At 41.8% G+C, this 6,745-nt stretch overlaps 1 non-coding gene across 1 annotated transcript in view; it reads left to right on the top strand.

Annotated features, from left to right (window-relative positions):
• The first annotated feature begins 484 nt into the window (after nt 1-484).
• Nucleotides 485-6,745, top strand: part of LOC112077105 (uncharacterized) — a 21,621-nt gene continuing 15,360 nt past the window's right edge. Inside the window, exons 1-2 of the transcript XR_011478034.1 lie at nt 485-1,148; nt 1,254-1,422. This is a non-coding gene — a transcript (uncharacterized protein). The remainder of the gene's footprint in view (nt 1,149-1,253; nt 1,423-6,745) is intronic.

Below are 6,745 nucleotides of genomic sequence, written 5' to 3'. Positions count from 1 at the left end.
AGTCTCCACATTGACTCTGTAGTTGGTACCCCCTTATATAGTCTCCACTTGACTCTGTATCGGTGCCCCCCTGTATATAGTCTCCACATTGACTCTGTACGCGGTACCCCCCTGTATATAGTCCTCACACATTGACTCTGTTACGGTACCCCCCTGTAATAGTCTCCACATTGACTCGTGTACCGGTACCCCTGTATATAGTCTCCACATTAACTCTGTACCGGTACCCCCTGTATATAGTCTCCACATTGATCTGTATTGGTACCCGCCCCCTGTATATAGCCTCCACATTGACTCTGTATTGGTACCCCTGTAATATAGTCTGCCACATTGACTCTTGTATGGTACCGCCCCACCTGTATATAGTCTCCAACATTGACTCTGTATTGTGTACACCCTGTATATAAGTCCCACATTAGACTCCGTATTGGTACCCCCTGTATATAGTCTCCACATTGACTCTGTACTCGGTACCACACACACACACGTCAATGATTGCTATATTATATTTTTCTCATGTGATCTGAGAAAATAGACCATCCCAAAACCATACAGATATATTTATATATGGCTCTGGGTCCATCATCCACACGCCTGCTCACTCTCTGCAGAGGAATCAGGTCTGATTTATGAGAGAAAGTGAGAGAGAGAGATTTACCGTTGTGTATGCAAGATTTAACAAACCGGGCAGTAGATGAAAGAAATATTCGCGTGCCAGCGTGTCTCCTGGGACTCGCGGAAGAACACGCTTGTCAGTAGGATCCTCTCGTGCTATGCAGGCTGAACGGTAAACTGCCAAACCCTGGAGACAGACGACAAGATATCTCCTCCTCCTCCTCCTCCTCCTCCCTTCCTCTTCTTTATCCCTTTACCTCTCCCCTCCTTTCTGTCTGTGAACTGGTGAACGTGTACGGCTAGTGGGCGCTGACCGTGGTTCTGAAACGCCCAACGGGAGCAACAGCTGTCTCCTCCTCTCTCTCTTCTTCCCACTCTCCTCTTTTCCTTCCGTTTACATTCTCTCAAAAATACACAACAGCTGTTTCAACCCGGCTTAGAAGCAACATCACGGATGTTAACATCATTCACCGTCGGATATCGAGCTGTGCTGTTGTCCACAGCGGACCACTGACCGGAATCGATTCATAACCGTGAGTCCTTGTGGACCGACATTCCCGTTACAGCAACGTTTTTCCCCTCCAGGAAAACCAATCACACTAACGCTATTTCTTTTTTCTTTTTTTCTTTCAAAAAAGATCAACAGATGTGGGTGAGGGAATTGTTTGCAATGTGATCTAGTGGCGAAGGAGGAGGAGAGAGAGAGAGAGAGAGAGAGAGAGGGGGGGGGGAACATGCCTGCTGATGGTGCTGTCTCATTGAGCCTCGTTACCCTTCTGCTGTCCAGCTGGAACATGGTGGAAGCGAGTAAGTATCCTCGCTATAGTTAAACAACCCCTAGTGTTGGTAACTGACTTGTCTGGGTACTTTCACCTTTCTCAAGGTCTTCACTCTTTGTGTCATGCTGGTGCCGTGTGTGTGTGTGTGTGTGCTTGTGTGTGTGTGTGTGTGTGTGTGTGTGGTGTGTGTGTGTGTGTGTGTGTGTGTGTGTGTGTGTGTGTGTGTGTGTGTGTGTGTGTGTGTGTGTGTGTGTGTGTGTGTGTGTGTGTGTGTGTGTGTGTGTGTGTGTGTGGTCAGTATTTACAAAGGTTTGATAAATTACTTCTAAATGTAATCTGATTATCAAACTCAGGTAATCAGATTACTTTTACTTTTTGATTACTTTCCCCTTAAGAGGGATTAGAAGAAGACACAAAGGATCCATCAAAGTATTTGGTGTGCCATCATAGTGGTCTCTGATTGGTGGTCATCATTTGGTGTGTCATCATAGTGGTCTCTGATTGGTGGTCATCATTCTGGTGTGTCATCCTAGTGGTTCCTTCTGATTGGTGGTCATCATTTGGTGTTGTCATCCTAGTGGTCTCTGATTGGTGGTCATCAATTTGGTGTGTCATCATAGTGGTTCTGATTGGTGGTCATCAATTTGGTGTGTCATCATAGTGGTCTCTTGATTGGTGGTCATCATTTGGTGTGTCATCCTAGTGGTCTCTGATTGGTGGTCATCATTTGGTGTGTCATCATAGTGGTCTCTGATTGGTGGTCATCATTTGGTCTGTCATCAGAGTGGTCTCTGATTGGTGGTCATAATTTGGTGTGGTCTCTGATTGGTGGTCATCATTTGGTGTGTCATCAGAGTGGTCTCTGATTGGTGGTCAGACTCACTCAGGTAGAACAAACTTAAACTGCACCTTTTTTCAAAGCTGAATTGAATGTCATAGGAGAAACAGAATGGTGTCAAAATGAGAGAGAGAAACGAGAGAGAGAGAGAGAGAGAGAGGAAAGAGAGAGAGAGGGAGAGTGAGAGAGAGAGAGAGAGAGAAAGAGAGAGACTTTAAAAACTCTATAAACGTACACTCGAACCAAAAAAAGCACAGTAACAAACAGCAAGCAGCTGACATAATTGAGGAGTCCATAAACACACACAACTTCTTGCAAAATGGAAAAAAATAAAAATAAATTCTAAACAAGAGGAATTTAGCGATACAAAATGGGTGACATATGGACAAACCCATTTTAAAACACTCTACAACACCGTTCAAGTTGACACAAACACGCAGAACAATGCCAAATTCATGAGAAGTTGAATGGATTAGAAAAAAGCTATAAAGGACAATCAAAATCCACTGGACTCCCCAATTACTGACCAGGAGCTCTATAAGAAACTTCAGGCTCTCAAATTTAAAAAGGGCATGCGGACCTGATGGCATCCTAAATGAGATGCTCAAACTCACTAGTGCAAAATTTCAATTGGCTATATTAAAACTGTTTAATTTGATCTGAGTGTAGGTTATTTCCCTGACATCTGGAATCAAGGACTCATAACCCCAATCTTTAAGAACGGAGACAAATTTTGACCCTAAACAATTACAGAGGCATTTTGTGTGAACAGTAACCTGGGGAAGGTTTTCCTGTAGTATTATAAATGTAAGAGTTCTAAAACTTCCTTAATAAGCACAATGTTTGAGTAAAAGCCTAATTGGATTTATACCAAAACATCGCACAACTGATCATATTTTACACCCTACACACCCTGATAGATAAACATGTCACCAAAATAATACAAAAATATACGCTTGCTTTATCGACTTCCAAAAAGCATTGATTCTATTTGCATAGCAGGACTGTTCTACAAAGTTTTTGAAAGTGGTGTAGGGGGTATAACAGATGACATAATTAATAAATGTATACTGGCAATACGTGCAGCAATTAGAATTGGTAAGAAATTAACAGAATTCTTTTAACCAGGGACGGGGCCTTCGCCAGGGTTGCAATCTTGAGCCCTGCACTCTTCAATATTTACATTTAACGATTGGCCCTATTCTAGAAAAATCCCTCAGCCCTGGTGTTAGTCTCCACATTCAGAAGTTTAATGCCTACTCTCTTCGCAGATGACCTATGCCTGCTGTCACCCACAAGCACATGGCCTACAGCAGAGCTGGACCTGCTAGAGCAGTACTGCCAGACCTGGGCCCCTGGCAGTAAACCCCAAAAAGACTAAAATAATGATTTCCAGAGAAGATCCAGATCTCAGGGAATTAGACCAAAGTTCTCAATTGGTACAAATATATAGAGTACTGTACACACTACAATTACTTAGGTTTAAAAAATAAGCTCAACTGGACACCTTAGAGGCATGAATGAACTGAGAGAGAAAGCACGCAGGGCATTCTACGCCATTAAAAAGCAAATTCAAATTGAAATACCTATTTAAAATTTGGCTTAAACTAATTGAATATGTCATTGAACCAATTGCACTTCATGCAGCGAGGTGTGGGGTCCACTTGCAAAACAAGATTTCATCAAATGGGACAAACACCCCATTGAAACCCTGCATGCAGAGTTCTGTAAGATTATCCTACATGTCCAGAGGAAAACAACAAACAATGCATGCAGGGCAGAATTAGGCCAATATCCACTAATAATAAAAACTCAAAAAAGAGAAATTAAGTTTTGGAAACATATAAAATACAGTGACCCCCTCTCATATCATTACCAAGCCCTGCAATGCCAAGAGCTGAGCAAAGAAAAGAGTCCCCTCATCCAGCTGGTCCTGGGGCTGAGTTCACAAACCTGTTCTACTAACACACTGAAGCCCAGGACCATAACATCCAATCAATCAGAATAAACCAAATTACAACACAGTCAAAACAAAACTACATTGCTTATTAGGAAACACAAGCACAAACACAAAGCAAAATGCAGTGCTATCTGGCCCTAAATCGACAGTACACCGTGGCTAAATATTTGACCATAAAAACTGATCAAAACCTTAGAAAAACCTTGACAAAGTACAGGCTCAGTGAGCACAGYCTTGCCATTGAGAAGGGTAGACACAGGAAAACCTGGCTCCTTGTAGAGAAAAGGCTGTGCAATCACTGCACAACAGCAGAACCTGAGACGGAGCTGCATTCCCTGACAAAATTTAAAAAAATATATAAAACAATTAGAGAGTGTCATTTTCCCAAATTTGAAACCCTTATTAAAGACCTCTCTGATGAGGATAGGCTACCCGTCCTGTTAGGGGAGAACGCAGAGAGCTGTGGGTTGGCAGCGCACTACATTGCTGCCTGCCATAAGATGAGGGACAGTGTCTGACAGACCAATCAACCTGCACATGTCCTCTACTGTATGCTTATTGTTATTGTTGAATGTATGGTTATTTTGACCCTTGGTTATTGTTGTTACTGTTGTCCCATTGACAATTTTGATTCTCATTTGTATTTATTTTTATATTGTAAATATCAAAAATAAGCTTTGGCAATATGTACATTGTTACGTCATGCCAATAAAGCGAATTGAATTGAAAATTGAAAATTGAGAGAGAGAGAGAGAGAGAGAGAGAGAGAGAGAGAGAGAGAGCATTTTAAATGTAATCCAAGAAGTAATCATCTAGTTTTTCCAAAAGTATCTGTAATCTGATTAAAATATTTTAGCTGGTAATGTGACTGATTACAGGTAGAGTTATTATGTAGTAGGATACCCTGACTCCTGAGTATTTAACATTTACATAGTATGTTAGAACCTCCATGGACACACACACAGGGAACCCTTCACAGTGACCAGTGGATGCATTAGGTAGATTAGTCTGTCTCTGTCGACCACATGGCCGTTATTTACTGGTTATTGACCTGACCCATACATCACCTGACACCCTGTTAGACGACCTACGGCAGCAGTTTATGCTGTTGTCGCTGTTGTTGCTGTTGTCGCTGTTGTTGCTGTTGTCGCTGTTGTTGCTGTTGTCGCTGTTGTTTACGGATTTTCTGTGTATTGTTGTTTCTCGAAATGTGTCTCTGTTACAGTATCCAGAGGACTGACTATTGAATGTGTCTCTGTTACAGTATCCAGAGGACTGACTATTGAATGTGTCTCTGTTACAAGTATCCAGAGGACTGACTATTGAATGTGTCTCTGTTACAGTATCCAGAGGACTGACTATTGAATGTGTCTCTGTTACAGTATCCAGAGGATGACTATTGAATGTGTCTCTGTTACAGTATCCAGAGGACTGACTATTGAATGTGTCTCTGTTACAGTATCCAGAGACTGACTATTGATGTGTCTCTGTTACAGTATCCAGAGGACTGACTATTGAATGTGTTCTGTTACAGTATCCAGAGGACTGATCATTGCAATGTGACAGAATAATACTATAGCATCCATGTTTAGCATCTATCTGAAATGTGTTGACTGAGGATAACTCGATGCTATCTCTATGGATGTATGATCTCATGGTAACTGTTCACTGAGGATAACTCTGATGCTATCTCTATGGATGTATGATCTCCGTGGTAACTGTTCACTGATGATACATCTGATGCTATCTATATGGATGTATGATTCTCGTGGTAACTGATGATAACTCTGATGCTACTCTATATGGATGTATGATCTCCATGGTAACTGTTCACTGATGATAACCCCTCATGGGGACCGTGGAGGACTGGATCCTGCTGCTATCTCTATGGATGTATGATCTCCGTGGTAACTGTTCACTGATGATAACTCTGATGCTTCTCTATGGATGTATGATCTCGTGGTAACTGTTCACTGAGGATAACTCTGATGCTATCTCTATGGATGTATGATCTCGTGGTAATTGTTCACTGAGGATAACTCTGATGCTATCTCTATGGATGTATGATCTCCGTGTAACTGTTTCACTGAGGATAATCTGATGCTATCTCTATGGATGTATGATCTCCGTGGTAACTGTTACTGAGGATAACTGATGCTATCTCTATGGATGTATGATCTCCTGGGTAATGATGATAACTCTGATGCTATCTCTATGGATGTATGATTCCGTGGTAACTGTTCACTGGGATAACTCTGATGCTATCTTATGGATTATGATCTCCGTGGTAACTGTTCACTGATGATAACTCTGATGCTATCTCTATGGATGTATGATCTCCGTGGTAACTGTTCACTGAGGATAACTGATGCTATCTCTATGGATGTATGATCTCCGTGGTAACTGTTCACTGAGGATAACTCTGATGCTATCTCTATGGATGTATGATCTCCGTGGTAACTGTTCACTGATGATAACTCGATGCTATCTCTATGGATGTATGATCTCCATGGTAAACTGTTCACTGAGGATACTCTGATGCTATCTCTATGG

Source organism: Salvelinus sp. IW2-2015, unplaced genomic scaffold (assembly GCF_002910315.2).
Source record: "Salvelinus sp. IW2-2015 unplaced genomic scaffold, ASM291031v2 Un_scaffold4282, whole genome shotgun sequence".
In the NCBI taxonomy this organism is placed as follows: domain Eukaryota; kingdom Metazoa; phylum Chordata; class Actinopteri; order Salmoniformes; family Salmonidae; genus Salvelinus; species Salvelinus sp. IW2-2015.
The sequence above is the reverse complement of the archived record's forward strand: the minus strand, read 5'-3'. Positions and strand labels throughout refer to the sequence as shown.